This window comes from Panicum hallii, chromosome 5 (assembly GCF_002211085.1).
Source record: "Panicum hallii strain FIL2 chromosome 5, PHallii_v3.1, whole genome shotgun sequence".
NCBI classification, from domain to species: Eukaryota; Viridiplantae; Streptophyta; class Magnoliopsida; order Poales; family Poaceae; genus Panicum; species Panicum hallii.
Window position 1 is genome coordinate 26,392,068 of NC_038046.1, and position 21,082 is coordinate 26,413,149.

The window sequence follows — 21,082 nt, forward strand, 5'->3', positions numbered from 1 at the left end:
GGCAAGGCCAACGTCGTTGCGGATGCACTTAGCCGCAAGGCACATTGCTCTTGTTTGTCAGTAGAGGCTTTCAATGAGACTCTTTGTTGGGAGATGGGGAAGCTCAATCTTGAGATCATTCCTCAAGGTAGCTTGAACCATCTCTCAATTGGAACTACACTTAGGGATAACATCATTCTGGTACAACAGCATAACAAAGGGGTCAGAATCATCAAACAGAAGTTAGCACAAAGAGAAGAAAAATATAAGTGCTTTCGAGTAGATCACGAAGGGGTTCTATGGTTCAATGAACGTATCGTTGTACCCAAGGACCATAAACTTCGTAAGCAGATATTGGACGAGGCCCATCTGTCCAAATTCTCTATGCACCCCGGCAGTACCAAAATGTACCAGGATTTGAAACAAAACTTTTGGTGGACTCGTATGAAGCGAGAAATTGCAAAATATGTTTCGGAGTGTGACATTTGCCAAAGAATTAAGGCCAGTCATCTCAAAACTGCTGGTATTCTTCAACCTTTACCCATTCCTTCTTGGAAGTGGGAGGATGTCAGCATGGATTTCATCGTTGGCTTACCCAACACCTCCCAAAGGCATAACTCTATTTGGGTAATCGTTGATCGATTAACCAAAACTACCCATTTCCTTCCCGTCCATACTACTTATAATGCCAAAAAGTATGCCGAGATCTATCTTGATCAAATCGTTCGTCTTCATGGAGTACCTAAGACGATCATTTCTGATCATGGACCAATTCGTAGGTTCCGTCTTCAAGCGTCGTTGATTCTACATGATATGCAATGATTTGAATTAAGTGATTATTAAGTCAATAACTTTCCTTCACGATAAGGTTGCAATCCAACAATTCACATTCAAAACACCACAAAGCAAAGGATTTGAATTCCAAGAATTCAAATTTACTTATTATACATTAATCCAATTAACTCTACTAGTATCATAAATAATTTCTATAACTTCAAGCATAAGAGTATTGAGGTTAGGAATTTAACTACACACACTTGAAGTTGATACAAAGCTTCTGTTAGTTTCTTATTTTTAAACCTAACAGGTTAGTGACACAAAAATGAACAAATTCAAACTTAAGTTAACAAGTTTTATTTTTAGTTTGAAACCTATAGGGGCTCTGGATTTGAATTTTGGTGAGTGTGTTTAGTTCTATCAGATGAGCTTGCCATAAATTTTTCATAAATTTTTGAAAGCAGAAACTAAGGTATTTGAATCAAATTCAAATTTCAAGTTTAAATCAAAACCTTAAGTTAAATAGTGCTATAAATTATTCAAAAATTACTATCAATTACTCAACATTAGAAAGATATATGGTAAAAATATCTAAGCATGGAAGCATCAGAAACATGCTTGAATAGTCTTAATTCATTTGAAGCTTATTTTGCACAAATTTAAATGAGTTCCAGTTAGAGTTTAGTAATGATGGTGAAATTTGCACACAAGTTCACTCATGCCACATACAAGTTGCATACCAAAGATTACATGAAATAAAGCTAGCATGCACGAGATACATACAAGATTCCCTTTTGTTAAACTTTAAAATAACACTTAAAACATTAAGTTTCAAACTAAACTTTAGTAACAAAAGTTGCAGAGCTAGACTCTTAGAGTACAACAAAACTAGTTTGATAATTTTTAGATTTTTCTACAAATTTCTATAGATTTTCAAAGTTGGCAGATTTGAATTGGGGGGTACTGATATTGTTGTAGAAAAGACCCAAGAAAGAAAAGAAGACTTGCATTGGGTCCCGGGTCGGTTTGAACAGAGGAACCGAACGATGACGGCCAAATTCCGGCGAGCCGACTCACCGGCGGTGAGGGGAAAGTGGTGGAAAAGGTTCAGGGGCTCACGGCGGACTCGGGGATGACCGGAATCGAAGAAGAAAGGCTTAGAGGCGATGGTTTGACGGAGGTCCGAGCCGGTGCGGCGAAGTTCCGAGAGCGGCGGCGGTGTTCCGGCGGCCGGAATACAGGAGGGCAATAGGAAAGTGGCTAGGAAGCTTCTACGCGTAGGTGTGGTGCTGGTGGTGAGCTTGGCGAGGGCTAAGAGGGGCGAAGCGTCGGGACGACGGTGAGACCGAGCGGCGGCGGTGGAGAGGATCGCCGGCGCGGCATTCTAGGCGGCGTAAATGCGAGAGGATGGAGAAGAGCTGGCTAGGAAGTTTCGGTGGAATGTGGCGATGCCAGGTGATGAGGACATCACTAGCATGGATACGACCATATTAGTACCTTCTTATCCAAAGGTGAATCAACTCTATATCAAGATTAAATTTGATACATTTGAACAATTAATGCTGCACTATGATTTCGTTGCATTCTCGTTTTCAGAATTACTTGACTGGATAAAGCCGTGTGTGGAAATTACATGGAAAATAGGAAGGACCAAAGAAATTGATTGGGGACCAAGCCCAAGTCTTCCCAATGTTCTCCACCAGGCCACCACGTCACTTTTGGTGCAAGGAAAGGAAGAGTCCAAATCCAACACGTTTTGGATATTGGATTCGGACTGCAGGACAGAACCAAGTTGTAACGGCTGCCACGACTTCATACGGACTCCGATTGGGGAGTTCTTGGACTTCACGGAAAGATTATAAAGTATACTTTCATATGGATCTAGACTCATGTCCATATCTTCTCCGAGGCGGCCGCAATCATTGATTTACTACAAGGACCTTTTCTGTCCACGGTGCTGCGTCACTTGATTTTGGCCGGATGGGGCATGTATCAAGTGGGGCCCAACAGGGGCATATCCTAGGCTTTAGAGATGACCTCCACCACGTCCTAGTCATCCTCTACTCTCTCATATACCTCCATAGCCACCATGAACAGATTGGATTTTGTTTTGTTGAAAGTATAGCCATTGCTACTTGCTTGTAGACGCGTGTGTCGGCTAGACCATCCGTTCTACTCGATTCAAAACCCCACCTTTATGATTTCAGATTGGTTCTTATCTCCATATTTGCAATTGAGTTGCTTGTTCTACTTGTTCTTGCTTGTTCTTCGATTGCTTGCAGGACGAGTGCCCTAGTGGCTGGGTGTTGCGCTCCACAAGATCGCAGCAGCCATTGGAGGTGGTGTATCGGTTGCTAAGGCGCAGCATCCTTAGAAGGCTGTAGTCGGGCCGTGAACGTCGTCTCCATCCACCAATCGAGTTATCCATCCCCTCTCACCGAAAGATTGGGAACAAACCCTAACGGGTTCACATCAGTTGGCATCAGAGCAAGGTTGTTCGGTGAGAGACTTCCAATTCTTCGCTGTTTTTAATTTCCTATTGTCCAGAAAATCCAAAAAGAATTTTAGTAGATTAGTTTGCCTGCAATCCTATAGACCTTTTGATCCTTTTACTCGTACTGCTTAGTTAGGGCTTGTTGAGTCTTCGGTTGCATCGGTTGCGTTGAGTTGCTGGTCTTAGTTTAATCCTTTAGAGTTTCGAGTTCTTGTCACCAAATTTTGTTTCGGAGTTTCAATTTAGCCCGGGAAGAAAACTGCAGTAGTTTCTATGTTCGGTCTCCGATTTGGGAGTTTTAAGACAATCTAGAGAGCTTAACTCGTGCTCTTTCCAACGGATCTAACCTTGGTCACAAACTCCATCTGAGTGCTCCAGAATCGACTTGGAGATTTGTGCGTTTGGCTATCTGAAACAAGTTTTGTCATTCTGAGTTGGTAGAGGTTGTATGCAGTAATCTTTTTATTTTGGTTGTCAAACAAAAGATTTTATTCCCCTGAAAAAAAGAGAAGAGAAAACAAAAGAAGAAAAAGAAAAGAAAGAAAAAAAAGAAGAAGAGAAAAGGAAAAAAAAGAAAGGGTCTGTTCTTTGTGTTTCTATTTTGATTCTGGAGGTGTGTTGTGACTTTCCTTTGTGTCTAGGCTCGCGCCTCTAGCACGGTCTAGGTTAGGACCAGCACACTCCCGCCATTGAACGATTACTGAGCTTGCTTTTGTGACTAATGTGGTGCTAGTATTTCCTTGTGCTTTTTTTAGCCCACCTACAGCTCCACATATCCAACTATGGCTTGATAGGTGTTGTTGCTGCAGCACCGATACACTTCTTTCCAGGTGCTTGACTTGTGGTTGCCGACCCATCCTATTTTGGTTGGTAAGAACTTGTAAGAGCTTGTTTTAAACAAGTTGAGTTTGAGAGTTTTACAACCAACACATCCTATTAGTTGACTGGAGAATACATATTATTTTTGTGTTTCTTGTTTTCTACTAATCGTGGCAGGTGATACGGTGATTTTTGAGCTAACGGAACTACACCTTCAGATTCAGGATGTCATTCAACACTTGCCACTATATGATGGTAAGTTTGATCCTAAAGGATATGTTAAATGGGAACTAGCAGTACATTTAGAATTTCGCAAACATGATTTGTCAGAAGAGCAAAAAATTCTAGCTGCTGGTGGAGTTCTTATTGATTATGCTTTGGCTGTTTGGAAACACTTGTGTAGACATGATAAGGTACCTAAAACATGGAATGCGTTGAAAACTATTTTGAGAGAGTACTTTGTTCTTGAATATTATGCTAATCATTTGCTTGCTAAGCTACAAAGTTTGAAACAAGGTAGTAACACCGTTGAAACATACTACTTAGATCTCCAGATTCTCATGTTGCAATGTGGTTTGATAGAATGCGAAGATGCTACTAAAAATAGATTTTTAAGAGGGCTGAACAAAGAAATCTATGATATTCTTGTTCATGAAACATATACTTCCTTGCCTCAATTGTTAAAATTAGCTTGCACTGCTGAAAATGAGATTTTGTTAGCCTTGCATACTTGCAATGAAGAAGTGCTTTCAGCAGAGGAGATTCCTTTTGTTCCTGTGTATGGTTTTAACAATTTGCAGGAAATTAGGCCCATCTCCAACTCGGGAGATGAGCTGCCATATGCATCAATGGATAATCAAGAAGACAAGCTTCTTCTGCCATCCTTTCTAAGGAGGCTCATATAGGTAATGTATGGAGTGCTTCAGATACTAGAGGTGAGTGCCATCAAGATCAAATGCAATTGTCCACTTATCATGCTACTAGAGAACAACAAATAGTGGAAATCATTGCTGATTTGCCTTTGTTACATGGTGATTTGTTTGTTGATCCTTGTGATAAAGAGGAGTTGTGTGATCATACTTCACTCAAATCTATCACACAACTAGTACATGGACATGTGCAATCTGATTTGAATGATGAACATGTTGCTTTTCCTCATGTTCGTTGCGTTAATAATGAGAACAAAGAGCTGAAACTCATATCATGTTTGAATACTTTGGGTTACATTGAGTTTGATATTCTTTGCAATCTAGATTGTTCAGAGAAGAAATTATTTCAGAATTGCATTTCATGATGTTTTGATCATTGTTCATTCTATGGAATTGGAAAATATAACACTCGTGGAGAGTACATGGTGCGTCGGGTGTATATTTATTTAGATTTGAAACCTCCTTTAAGAGTGCCTCAAAGCGATCAGCAAATGACTTGCATTGAAACTAATTATACCATATCGAGTTTCTTTGCTATTGATAACATGTTGCAGGTCAATTTTCAAGAAGGGGAGCAAATCTTGCTGCCTTGTATTTTATTGGGAGTTTCATGATTATATTTGAAAGAACTTGAAAAGACTCCATTACTGAACAACACTCGTAACGCCAAACCGAGGACGGTTTGCAGCCAAGAAGGGGAGAATGATGAGGATATCACTAGCATGGATACGACCATATTAGTACCTTCTTGTCCAAAGGTGAATCATCTCTATATCAAGATTAAATTTGATACATTTGAATAATTAATGCTGCACTATGATTTCGTTGCATTCTCATTTTCAGAATTACTTGACTGGATAAAGCCGTGTGTGGAAATTATATGGAAAACACGGAGGACTAAAGAAATTGATTGGGGACCAAGACCAAGTCTTCCCAATGTTCTCCACCAGGCCACCACGTCACTTTTGGTGCAAGGAAAGAAAGAGTCCAAATCCAACACGTTTTGGATATTGGATTCGGACTGCAGGACAGAACCAAGTTGTAACGGCTGCCACGACTTCATATGGACTTCGATTGGGGAGTTCTTGGACTTCACGGAAAGCTTATAAAGTATAAATTCATATGGATCTGGACTCATGTCCATATCTTCTCCGAGGCAGCCGCAATTGTTGATTTACTACAAGGACCTTTTTGTGTCCACGGTGCTGCGTCACCTGATTTTGGCCGGATGGGGCGTGTATCAAGTGGGGCCCAACAGGGACGCGTCCTAGGCTTTAGAGATGACCTCCACCACGTCCTGGTCATCCTCTACCCTCTCATATACCTCCATAGCCACCATGAACAGATTGGGTTTTATTTTGTTGAAAGTTTAGCCATTGCTACTTGCTTGTAGACGCGTGTGTCGGGTAGACCATCCGTTCTACTCGATTTAGAACCCCACCTTTATGATTTTAGATTGGTTCTTATCTCCATATTTGCAATTGAGTTGCTTTTTCTACTTGTTCTTGCTTGTTCTTCGATTGCTTGCAGGACGAGTGCCCTAGTGGCCGGGTGTTGCGCTCCACAAGATCGCAGCAGCCATTGGAGGTGGTGTATCGGTTGCTAAGGCGCAGTATCCTTGGAAGGTTGTAGTCGGGCCGTGAACGTCATCTCCATCCACCAATCGAGTTATCCATCCCCTCTCACCGAAAGATTGGGAACAAACCCGAACAGGTTCACATCACTAGGGGAGCACTGGGTTACGGACGTGGGGCGGCGGAGGTGGCTAACGACGGCGAGCAGGACCGCGGTGGAGCTCTGGCGACGGTAGTCGAGCAGAGAAGAAAAAGAGGACGTGAATTGAAGTCGAGGAGGGCTCTTGGACAAGCTGCAAGACCAAGAGGAGTCACGGGCGTGCGGGGACGTGGCGTGACGTGGCGGCTTCGGGCGGCGGCGGTGCGACGTGGCTGGGCGGGGAAAACGCCAGCGGGATCGGGCGAGCGGGGGCGGGCGAGCTGGAGGCCAGGTGGTGCGGGTAGGGCGGCGAGGGGGCAGCTGGCGGCCAGAGAGATCGCCGGTGAGGGGGCGATGAGCGGCGCAGCAGTTAAACAGAGAGGAGAGAGGAAGACGATGAGGACTTATCCATAATTTTCCAAAAGTGCAAGGGGTTCACTGTAAAGTAAAATTTTCTTTCAAACCATATCCCAAATGAAAATATGCCCAAAATCAAAAGTGTAGGGCTTAAAAAGAACTACAACTTTGTTTTAAGGATCAGCTTCAAAAGAGTTAGAGTTTTGAAATTATTTCAAAATCCGACAAACTATGCAATTTCAAATAAAACAAATTTAAATTTCACATTTCAAATGAAACCTTAGGGTAATTCCACTTCTTACAGTGGTTTAAAAGTAAATACTTTCTTTTGCAACACAAACCTTCATACATTTTGAAATTACCTTTCATTCAAATACATTTTACAAAAAAACTCTAATTAATTTCATAATTACAAAAATACCCTGTAACTTGCATTTAGGTTTTAAACCCATTCACAAGAACAAATACAAACTTTACACTAAACTCTAGTGTATCTTACTCCCAAGTACCAGAAATGTCACATTTGGTACACCATGCAAACGCACAACCTCATTAAAGAACAAATCAGCAACATGTGAAGCATTGTCGGTCTTGTGATAGGGTATAAAATGCACCATTTTAGAGAATTGATCAACAACCACAAAGACACTATCCCTCCCCCTCTTTGTTCTAGGCAATCCTAAAAAAAAGTTCATAGAAATATCCTCCCAAGGTGCACGAGGAATAGGAAGAGGCATATAAAGACCATGTGGATTAAGTCGAGACTTAGCTTTGGTGCATGTGGTGCAACGCGAGACGTAGCGCTCCACATCACGCCACATCCGTGGCCAAAAGAAGTGAGCGGCCAGCATGTCCTCCATCTTTTTAACACCAAAATATCCCATCAAACCACCGCCATGCGCTTCCTACAACAGCAAAAGACGAATAGAGCTAGCTGGAATACACAGCTTGTTAGCACGGTAGAGAAGGCCTTCATACAGCAGAAATTTTTGCCACGTTCTTCCCTCTCTACAATTTTCAAAAGCATCTTTGAAGTCCAAATCAGTAGCATATAATCCCTTTATGGTCTCTAGACTAAAGATTTTATGAGAAAGTTGGGCAGCATGATATAAAGTCTAGACAAAGCATCGGCAATCAGATTGTCTTTCCCATTCTTATGTTTAATGATGTAAGGAAATGACTCTATGAACTCAATCCATTTAGCATTATGTTTGTTTGGATTAGCTTGCCCTTTAAGGCACTTCAAAGATTCATGATCCGAATGTATGACAAATTCTTTAGAGCATAGGTAATGTTGCCAAGTTTGTAAGACTCGCACTAAAGCATAAAGTTCTTTGTCAAAAGTGGAATACTTCCACTTTTGCTTTTGGGCACATTTTCATTTGAGCTATGGTTTCAAAGTTAACCTTGCTTTACAGTGGAGTTCCTGCACTTTTGACAAATTGCAGCCAGGTTCTTCTTCATCTACCTCCAGTCCCCCTCTCTCTGTTTTTCTCTCTGCCCGATCCCACCACCCTCGCCGGCCATGTGCCGAGCACCAGCTGCCCCGCGCCGCTTTCCTCTGCGCCACGTGCTACCCCAGCACCCGCACCGCCGCTCCCCACCCCGCATTGGCCCTGTGACACTCAGGTACTTAGTGTTGTCATCCACTAGATTTTAGTATGAAGTTGCGTTCAAAATATGGTGAAAGTGTGTTTAAAAATTTAAATGCTAAGGAAAAAGGGTGTTTATATAGTTATAAATTAATAAAGGTCCTATAATGTTAAATGAGTGAACATGGGAGGTAGAATCCAAATACATGAAGGTTATTTTGGCAAAAGTCAAAAACTTGTGTTTAAATCGCAAATATAGGTGAAACTACACATAGGATGTATATGTAGTGTAGTTTTTAAATAGGATTTATATAAAGTTTAGAGACTTTGCTAAGTTTTATATTAATTACAAATCCTTAGCTTTTCTGCAAATGAACCTTAAAACAAAGTTGTAGATTTTGGAAAACTCTACACTTTTGCTTTTGGGCCCATTTCCATTTGAGCCCTGGTTTGAAAGTTACTTATACATCACAGTGAGGTCCCTGCACTTTTAGAAAATCACAAAATAGTCCTTCTTCTTCCTCCTCCAGCCCCTTTCTCCTTTGTTTCTCTCTGCGCCGCGCCGCCGCCGCTCTAGCCGGCCATGTGCAGCGTCCCCGCCGCCTCCGCGCTGCACTGCACCGAGCCACGTGCCCTCCCCGCCTTGCCCACCGCCTTCCCGACCCCGCGCTGGCCGCCCCTGCTCTCCCCACGTTGCGCCGCTGCCGCTCGAGCTGCCACATCCTCTGCCGGCGTGCCAGCTCCTGCTCCCGCACAACCACATCCTCTTCTAGACCCCGAGCACATCCTGGAGCTCCTAGCCCATTTGCTCTTGCGTTTGCACACACACATTTCGCTCATTCTCTCCTGCTCCGACCACCACACATCACCGGACCTCCTCTGCGACTTCGGCTCACCGTTGACAGCCGCCACCGCTGCTCCCCATTCCTGATCCAAAGCACAAACAGCATCCCCGTGACCCACCGAAGCTCACCGAGCCAACCAATTCCAAATTCTTCCACTGGAATAGTTGGACCACGACGCCGACGAGCTCCAGTTCCGCCGCCCACTCGGCCTCGCCGTCGCCCCGCCGTTGCAGAGCCGATTCATCCCAGCCAAGGGCACCAGCAGCACCACACCAACCTGTAGAAGCTCCTCGACTACTTCCCCGCTGCCCTCTGGCACCCCAGCCTGCAGAACGCCGCGCCGCCATCGCCGCCGGTGAGAACCCGACCCGCCCCGACGTCGTCTCTGGCCCAATTAGGTATTGCTATAGCATCCCCACGCTCTCGCGATGCTTATGCGTGCCTTGTCCATCCATGTTCGCCGGCCCCTCGCCAAGAACGTGTGTGCACCGTCACAGCCGCCGCCATCCATCGTCGCCGGCCGTGCTCCACCACTACTCCTCGAGCACATCACCCACCCCTAGACTCAGTAGGTCTTGGAGGTCGTATAGGACCGGTTCTTCCCCGATCAAACCCTCGTCGCCGGTGAGAACACGTCGGACCGATGCGCCGGCCACCGTCGTGGGCTGTCAAGGGCCTATTTGCAACATAGTTTTCTGTTCTAGGGTCCCCTGTGCAAGAAACCGAGGACCTCTTCGCAAGACCCCTAGCTAGTGTTAGCTGTTAACTTGTAAAATTCATAGGAATGTGTAGAAAAATCCAAAAATTACCAAACTAGTTTTGTTAGAATCTAGAAATATAAATCTACAACTTTTGTTAATAAAGTTTGACTTAAAACTAAATGCTTTTTGATTTATTTTAAACCTAAAGTAAAAGGGTATCTTATGCATAACTTTTACATACTAGCTTATTTTCTTGTGATTTTTGGTATATAGCTTCTTTAAGTCATGAGTAAGCTAGTGTAAAAATTTCATGCTTAGAATAGCTTTGTAGTTTCAGTTCCTTTAACCTTTTGCAAATCAAATTAGGAAAGGTTTAGATTTAAATAAACATATTCCTAAGGCTCTTTTGCCTAGATCTTTTTACCATGACCTAATCTATTGATGAATAGTTCATAATTAAATTTTCAAGAATTTAAAGTTCTGTTTGCTCAAGATTTTAATTTAAACTTGAAATTTGAATTCAAATTCAAATGTTTTAGTTTCTGTTTACAGAAAATTAAGAGAATTTCACAATAAGCTTATCTATTGAACATAAATTTAACCACCAAAAATTCAAGGTTAGAATCTTTATGGGTTTTAAAATAAAAATCAAACTTGTCAATTACTTCAAAGTAATTCCATGACTTAAGTGTACATAGTCATTTGGGATCAAACCCCCCCCCCCTTGCTTCATGAGTTTATATTGATTAATTTGTTGGATTGCAACTTTATCGTGAAATGAAATCCTTGACTTAAGAACCATCTCACTTAAATCGTTGCATATCATGTAGAGTCAGCAACGCTCGACAACGGAGACTACGAGCTAATCCAGGAACAAGACCAAGGGTTTTCTGAAGACCCGATAAATGTCGCCGAGACTCTAACTGAAGCTCCGAACCAAAGTTCAGAAATCCTTGACACTCCTACCCCCAACCCCACTCAAGAAGGCAAGCCCCGTTGCATAACCCAGTATTTCAATTTACTACAATTTTATACTTATATATTATATATTATGCATTAATTCTAAGAGTTGAAATGGAACCCTAGATGCATTAACACTAGGAACCTATATATTGTGCCTGAGTCCTTATCGCATAGATGCTCTGCTAATAGGACCGGCAGAAGTCGGGTGATTTTCTGTCACTCGCACGATATAGGAGTTGCATGTTTACTATTTTGTAATCATTATAAGGATAATGGACAGGGTCATGTGCAGTATCATGACCTGGAGAATTAACTTGTCTGTTTTGATAGAAATTGATAAGGTCGCAATGTGTGGTAGTGGTGGCTAAGCATTTGAAAGTACTAGCCACATGCCGTGAAATATGGTAAAGCGGTAAGCCTAGTAACCAATCGGCCCGAGGAGTGGACATACCTCCCACCACTCGTAATTTGGTTTTTCTCACGCACCGACGTACGGGAGTACGTTCCGCGCAGCGGACAGGAGTACGGTCATGTAGTCGCGCTACAGACGTATGTCCTGCACAATTGGTGTGCGTACAGTCCTATAGTCGCTTGTGGTGGCCCTGTTCCATGAGTCGGAATGAAAGGCAAACGGTTGCTTCGGAGCTATCGTTGGATGTTCCAAGCGTGTGAGTTAGGTTTGCCTTGCAAGGTTGTGAAATTCGATTCAGAATCATCTGTTTCTCGTGGAGATTGAGACTGCTTACTCCTTCTGCCACATAGAGTAAGAACAGTAATCATTCTGGAATAATTGGGATGAATGTTAATCTCTACCTTGCTTGCTTAAAATAGGAGCTTACCTAGAATTATTAATGAAACTAGAACCTGACAGCTAAAATATGAGAAAATTTTAGCTGTAGATTTAAATCAAGTTTAAATGTCTTTTAGTTGTTCCAAGAGTTTTAGAAAAGAACTGCTCATGAGATTTGGATGGTAGCTTCAGTACTGAGAGTATAGTTTTCCATAAAAATTTCATGCACTGAATCCATTCACAACTAGATGTTTCGAGCACTTTTGTTCTATGCTAGATCCTTTTAACTAAAATTTTTAGCCTCTGATTCTTGCATAGGAAAAATCTACAAAATTTATAGTAGCATACTCGTGCAAGTAAGTTTGTTCAGTAAAAAGTGGAGCACCAGTTCTTGCATGATTTGTTCTGCACGAGTAGATCTTGATCCTAACAATAGCTGTTTAATATATTTTTCATAATTAACCTGCTGAATGAAAATGGCTAAAAATTTTACAGTGAGTTTGCTCTTAGGTAACATACTCTACATAAAAATCTCAACCCCAAAAACTACCTCTACGAGTAGTTTTGGTTAAACTAGGCTTACTTTGAAAATGGCCTTTTTCAAAATGACAAAACCACTCGCTTACTTAATGAAGTCAGTTAATCCAGTTAAGTACTCAATAAATGATTGCCCAAGGACAAGAAAATAAAGTACTCGACTACTTAACTTGAGTTTTGTTGAATGACTACTTGTTAGTGAAATAGTTGTTTATCTCGTACTTTTAAAACCACTCATACATGTGCATTCATATAGAATCGACTACTCTTACCGACGAAACCTATGATCTAGTGCCTGAGTCCGAGAGTGAGCAACGCGAAGCTCAAGTGAATCTAACTAAAGTCGATGAAGATCCGAACCAACATTCAGAAGAACCCCCGACTAGTTTTGCTCAAGAAGGCAAGCCCCGGTGCATGATCCTAGTATTTAATTAATGCAACTACTGTTCCTTTTACCTGTACATTTAAGTTCATAGGAGTTGATCAGAACCCTAGCTGCATGATCCTAGGCACCAATATAATGAATACTAGAATAGGAAGTTCAAGTAGTTGCTCTGCTAATATGTACGGTAAAACTCGAGTGGTTTCCTGCCACTCACGAGAATTTTAGGAGTTGAATGATTTACCACATGCTGCAACTATAAGGTCGACAGGCGGGGCTATGGTACGATGCTCATGGTTGAGGCCCCGTCTGATTAGAGAAAAATGCTAAGGCCGCAGTGTGTGGTAGTAGTGGTTAAGCATTTGAACATACTAACCACATATCAAAAATATGGTACTCGATAAGCTTAAGTACCTGATTGGCCCGGCAAGTGGATTTTACTTTCACCCTACTTGAATGAAGTTCAGATGGGTATACACATGCGAGTGCAGAGCGTGGCTCTGTACTCGGGGAGGGTGACCTTGATCCATAACCCGGAAAGAAAGGGGAAAAGTTGCTTGGGGTGACCCTTCGGTACTCCAGGCATGTATGTTAGGTTTACCTTGCAAGGTTAAGAAACTCAATTCGAATATTCTGTTTCTCATGGTAATTGAGATTGCTTAATACTCCTGCCACATAGAGTAACAAGAGGAACTATGTCGATGATGAAACTTGTTGGATGCTTAAATGTTTTCCACCATATTTCGTTAGAGATAGATGCTCACTTAGAATGGTTAAATGAACTAGAATTTTGAAAGCTAAAATATGAAATTAAGGACTTACTCTTTGTTGCTTTTCAGCAAAAATAAAACCTAGAGCCTTAGAGCCATGCATGCTTAGAAGTCGGTATTTACATACCACTAGTCGGGTAAGCCTTGCTGAGTATTAGTATACTCAGTCTTGCTTGTGGCTATGTTTTCAAGTGTGTCTTTTGAAGATATGATAGCTGGTTTGACTTGGCTGTGTACCTTGCCGACTGGTTGGTCCGTGGAGTGGGATCTGTCCCCAGCCAACAATGACTCTGCCAAGTGAAGCCACGTACGGGCTTCATCGTGGTATCCAAATCAACTATAGAGTATCGTGTTTTATTTCCACTGCTGTTAAAACTCTAAATAAAATTTCTATGTTTGAACTCAAAAGTACTCGTTTGATGAACTCGACTTGTAATAATTGATATCAGACTTGTGAGATAAAAGCTATAGAATATTGTAATCTCTGGACTTGCCTTCATGCAAGTTAAGTGTATGCTTTGTTTTGATCGAAATATTAAGTGGTCGCATCGGGATTTACCCGACAGACTGTCGGATTACTCCGTTTGAAGTGCATGGTAGCCGGTTCATCTTTATGGATGATGGTTAGCGTACTTGAGCCGGGTTAATTCGGGCGGTTCTGCCACACAAGGCTTACAACTTTGATCAAAGCGGACAAGTCAACCCAAAGGATAGGTAAGTTTGAGAAGCATACCAAAGCCTTTGGAAGTGGCTACATGAAGAAATATGACTTTGTGAAAGGGAAGGGTTTAGGTAAGAATAAACAAGGTCGTACGTGGGTTGGGGCCAATGTAGCTATTCTTGGGGGAATGGCACCATTCGTCCAAAGGATGTTGGTAAGAAACCTAAGGGTAGATCACATCAAGTCAAGGTGAACAAGACCAACACTGCACATGCAAGCAAAGCCAAGCCACATGCTCCACAAAGCTCATTCTATGCCGATTATGTGTTGATTTGGAACTGCAAGCGTAAGGTGGTTGCCAAGTATATTGGGTAACGCACAAAGGACACATTGATCAAGAGGAGTGTGTGGGTACCTAAGATTCTTGTCACTAATACTCTAGGACCCAAATTTCTTTGGGTACCTAAAATTAGAGCCTAAACTTATTTTGTAGGCATATTCCTCCGGCGGATCAAAATGGGTGCTAGATAGTGGATGCACCAATCATATGACCGGAGAGAAGAGGATGTCCACATCATCTGAGCAAAATGAAAATGCAAGTGACAATATTGTATTTGCCGATGGTAGTGAAGGAAAAGTACTTGGACTAGGTAAAATTGCCATCCAAACCGATCATTCAATTTCAAATGTTTTCTTGGTTGAATCCGTGAACTACAATTTGTTATCCGTGTCACAACTTTGTGAGATGAGTTACAATTATTTGTTCACCAACGAGGGTGTGACCGTATTTAGAAGAAGTGATGACTCGGCGGCCTTCAAAGGTGTACTCAAGGGAAAGCTCTATCTTGTAGATTTTACAACGGAAAGAGCGCAACTTGATACATGTTTGCTGGCCAAATCTAACATGGATTGGTTATGGCATTATCGGCTAGCACATGTTGGGATGAGAAACCTTGATAAACTTCTAAAGGGGAGCACATCCTTGGGCTTACTAATGTTTCCTTTGAGAAAAATAGAATCTGTAGTGCTTGTCAAGCGGGGAAACAAGTTGGAGCACCACACCAAATGAAGAACATCATCACCACCACAAGACCTCTAGAGCTCCTTCACATGGATATCTTTGGACCCGTCACTTATATAAGTATTGGTGGTAACAAGTATGGTTTTGTAATTGTTGATGATTATTCTTGTTTCACTTGAGTGTTCTTTTTGCATGATGAGAGTGAGGTGCAAGAAACCTTCAAGAAATTTGCAAGAAGAGCACAAAATGAGTTTGATGTGAAAATCAAGAAAGTGAGAAGTGACAATGGCTCCGAGTTCAAGAACACCAACATTGAAGAATATCTTGATGAAGAAGGTGTTGCTCATGAGTTCTCGGTGCTATACACCCCTCAACAAAATGGTATTGTGGAGAGAAAGAATAGAACTCTCATTGAAACTGCAAGAACCATGCTTGATGAGTACAAGACTTCAGATCAATTTTGGGCGGAGGCGGTTAACACAGCGTGTCATGCTATCAACTGTCTCTACCTACACAAGATCTTGCAAAAGACCGCCTACGAGCTTCTAACCGGTGAAAAGCCTAACATGTCTTACTTTAGAATTTTTGGAATTAAGTGCTTTATTCTCAACAAGGAGCCCAAAAGCTCTAAGTTTGCACCTAAAGTTGATAAAGATTTTCTTAGTGCACTCTGAAATTCTTTGAAGTTTTCAAATGATTCAGACTTGTGCCTCATTAAGTAAATGTATCCATATCTACTAAAGTCATCAGTAAAAGTGATGAAGTACTAAAAACCACCTCTGCCTACTGAGCTCATTGGTCCACATACATTGGTATGTATAAGTCCCAACATGTCACTTGCCTTCTCACTTTGATCAATGAAAGGCGTTTTTAGTCATCTTCCCATGTAAACAAGACTCGCACGTATCAAATGATTCAAAATCAAATAAGCTTAATAAACCATCTTTATGGAGTTTTTCTATGTGTTTCTCATTTATATGACCTAAATGACAATGCTAGATAAAAGTGGGATTCAAATCATTCGGTTGAAGCCTTTTTCATTAATGTTATAAACAGGTTTATCCTCAAGATCAAGAACATACAATCCATTCACCAATGGACAATGAGCATAAAAAATATCATTATAATAAATGGAACAACGCTTGTTCTTTATTACAATCTCATAACCATCAACTTCTCCCCAACGTGAAGAAGAAATAATGTTCTTACTCAAAGCAGGAATGCAATAAAAATTATGTAATTCCAAAACTAATCTTGACGGTACCGACAAGTGATAAGTGCCGACCGCCATGATCGCAACCTTTGCTCCATTGCCAACATGAACATCCAACTCGCCTCTTGCAAATGTGAATCATCGATCCAGTATCAAATACCCATGATTCACTAGAAGATGTAGCAATATTAATTTCTATAATATTTATGACATTTATACCTGAGGCGAAAGTCTCACTTCCCTTCTTCTTATTCAGATCCTCCAAGCATTTCTTGCAGTTTCTTGACCAATGTCCCTTGGCATGGCAATGTAAGCATTCATCATTAGGAGTAGGGCCAGATTTGACCTTTGGCTTTTGCTTGGAGCTCGAGGGCTCATTATGAACCTTTTCCTTTAGCTTTGCCTTTAGGAGGCGTCCAACGCTTCCTCTTTTTGTTCTTGTTCTGAACCATCATCACATGATTGTCATTTTTTTAATGCTTTCCTCTGCTGTTTTCAGCATGCCATGCAATTCACTCAATGTCTTCTCCATGCTATTCATATGGAAGTTCATAATGAACTACTCATAGCTCAGGGGGAGCGACCGGAGAACAACATCTATAGCTAGATCAGCATTGAGGGGAGAACCAAGTCTCTCCAAGCTCTCATGTAACCAATCATCTTGATTACATGAGGGCTAACTGGACTACCTTTAGTCAGCTTGCATGCAAACAAGGACTTTGAGATGTTGTATCTCTCAGTCCTGGCCTGGTTCTGATGAGGATATTACCATGCTGGATACACCCGAGATTTGGTCTTCTACGAGTTACAAGTTGTCTCCAACTTGGTCTTCACGTTCGGACTCAGCCGACCACCCTGAATGGAAACCCTGATATCTCCTTCATATGATGTCTAAAGAAGGCATTCTTTGATGCGTTGGAAAGAAGATGATGAAAGCTTTCTTTGGTTCTAGTCTGAGCGCCAGAAGATTCGTGGATCATTCTATGTGACCATGATAAGGTGTTGCGTCATCTATTTTGGGCCAAGTCGGCCTTGTATCATGTCGGGCCTTAAGCCCAAGTTGAGGACGCCCCCCACCTGGTCGCCCTCAACCCTAGGACGTCCCCCCTCGGTATAAACTCAGTAGCAGCTGCCACATTAGGGTTTGGGTTTTGTTTAGTTCTAGTTTTCCATCGAGAAACAGATCTCTTTCATTGTAACTGTGACGTCGAGTCCTTTTGCTGTGAATCAGGGCCTCTGTTCTTGTTCTTTACCATTGTGGCGATTAGTCATTTTGTGATCAGACCTTGAATCCCATACTTGTCTTTACTTCATACACATCCGTAATTTTTTTCTTACTTGTGTTCTTCGATTTGCTTATAGGATTAGCCTTCTTGGCGAGGTCAATCAAGTTGTGCTTGGTTGATAACCAACGGAGCAGCGGTGTAACGGTTGCAGGGGTTCGAATTGTGTCTGATTAGAAGCTTGGATCACCAATGTCGAGTTCTTCACCAATTGAAACTATCATACCTATCGGAAGATCAGGCCAGTGCTACATCAGGTTCTCAAACATTTCACGTAGCTCCTCAATCATAGTGTGAGCATCCACATTCTCATAATGCTTCTGCAGATTAGAGGATATTGTGGCAAGCATGAGATAGCTAACTTCGAGTGAATCATTGGAGTGCTTCTCATAAGCTCTCCTGACTACAGTAGGTGCACCATCAAGGAGGTCATCAGGGTATGGTTGCTCAAGAACATACTCCCTTTTCTCATTCCTGAGAACAATTCTTAGGTTGTGGTACCAATCAATAAAATTTGCCCCATTGAGCTTTTCTTTCCCAAGCACATATCACAAGTCGAAAAGCGGAATTGTTACTAGCAGCCATGATCTACAACATAAAATAAATATGCAAAGTTTTAGGACTAAGTTTATATAATTATTCTATTAACAAATTTAATAAAAGACACTCCCACTATATCAACATCATCTTCCCTCTAACGACATATTGGGGACCAAGATCCATATTCATTGAAGTCCTAGTGAGCTTTGCCATCACAGCTAGAGATCTAATGACATATGTAAACAACAATCTTGTTAATCACATCCCTATGTGACTTTCGTTTGTTGGGTGGCATCCTATGCCCCGGATCCAACACTATGCCCATAGCCCAAAACCGTTTTGATAGCTATGTTGAGTAACCAATACTATGCTTGTGAATGTCCAACATCTACCCTATTTACAATGATTATTGATGGCACTCTACTTTGGCAGACCTACCACACAATGATCAAATTTTAATAGGTGCAACTATTGGTAAAGGCATCTAGTAATCTCACCTTTTCTAAGGGAAGCTATTCTATCATGATAAAAGCATATCGACCATATGAAATACATGAAAGAATAGTAAGATAGGAAACATAAACATCACATATAATCATATTATAAAGTGAAATAGTATGGCCTCTTTGAATCATAGGTTTCTCCAATGCCGTGGTTCCATGGTGATCTCCATCGCCATGTCCGAGGCCTCCATGCTCCTATCCATCACCATCATGCTTGAAGCCTCCATGCTACTACATCTAATAGCACTAGTAAAGTAAATTACATGAGGAGATCAAGCATCACATGTCGACACACATGTCGTTATACAATAATGGGACAACCTCAACCCGGTTGTTTTAACTGGTGACATGCAGGTCACACAACTTATTGCACATAGATCATCACATGATATTGAGGCCATACCATTCACATCATACCTTGTGAAGACGAGTTAGGCGTAGAACGTATTCTACCGAAGGGGTATGAAGAGGCTGCTATTAATATATTGCAACGACGGTTCTGAAAGCTCTTGGGGAAAACATAGATCGCATCTATAGAACCTCTATGAAAATCTCATAGATTGATCCAATCAAGCTGATTTGGGGCCATTCACAATATCCTTTATTTTCACTAGGCCAATCACATTGACCATCGCGATAGGTACATCGGAGAAGACCGCAACAGACGACATAAATACGTTGGTTCAATCTCTTCTCGTTTGCACAGCTAGCCCAAATGGTGACTCCAACCGGTATGGGCAAATTGTGCGCACAGCAGAGAAAGAACATGAATCAATCTACAATCATCCTGATGCTATCAACTCGTACCGATCCCACACCGTGCACCAATCTATACATCGCATATGAACAGATTGCAAAACCCTAAACAAAGCATATCTCTATATGTGCATCCAGACCAAAAGCTAAACATAACCTAGCTCTCGTACCCCTGTAAGTAAACACGAAGGCTACGCTAGCGCGAATTCATAATTCTACCACGTTCACCAAGGATCTCATATAAGCAGATGATCATGGATCATTACCACTCGACGCGCAGCGTAGCAGAAGTAGAGTTGGCATAGCTCGCACCAACATAGTTGCGCGTCGGTGAAGAGGAAGCAGATCGCAGTTCCTCCTCCTTGTCCCGCCAATCAGCACCACAGCAACGCAGCAGCGCCTCCTCGAAGTCCACACGTACGGGGCGGGAACGCCGGTCACCGGTGTGCTAGCACCGCGCGCTCGGTTAGGGCTTCGTGGAGAAGTGGAGAGGCAGCTGTAGCTAGAGTTTATGGCGCAAGTGTATTGCTCCGGCCACAACCTCGCCTCTCATTATATAGACCTCACTAATGGGCCATCACCCCAGAAGCTCATTAGGGTTCTACTTCTTCTCGGATCAATATCCGGCCATGCATGATTGCCTCTTGGGCATCTCACCAACAAAATCTAGGTTTTGAAGCCAGGGTGGTCCAAGTTGGGAAAAATTTTCATGCATCTACAATAAATTTTTACCAAGAGAGATGCAATGACTCACTTTTATTCATATTTCAACAATTCTATTGTATAATGATAGTACTAGTTACAAATTTCTTACCATGGTTATCAATCTTCAAGCTACGAAATCAGACAAGGACACCCGGCCGGGCGGCCATGGCTCACTCAGCCATCAGCGGCAGGAAAAGAAAATCAGAGGGAGGTGCGGTGTCTTTGAGCTGGCCGAATCTTAGGGTGGCCCACCCTCTAGATCCAGTGGTAGACCCTATATAAGGCTGTCTCCAGCGATATTCTCCAAATCCCATCCTCTACATCCTTCATTTACAGAATTCTCTATAAGATTCTCTCCTCTATATCTCATTTCTCTCCAACAACGTTCTCTAAATCTCGTTCTCTGTACATTAAACCCTATATTAGAAACGTATTTTGTTCCAAATTTTTGTACGTACGTATTTATCATACCTCAAACGCTATGGACATATTTTATTTTTATTTAATTCAGTGTTTGAAACGTAAAGAAAAAATAGAGAAGAGGAGAGAGAATCTCTATATATAGAGGAAACCTGTTTTAGAGGACCATTTAGAGAACGCTGCTGGAGCAATAGAGAACGGAATCTTTCTCTATATATATAGAGTACACAACGCTTTACAGAACGCTGCTGGAGACAGCCTAAGATGGCCTGTTCATACAAGCACAAGCACAACAAGCTGAAGGACCTCTGCATGCAGAGGCGCAAGCAAAC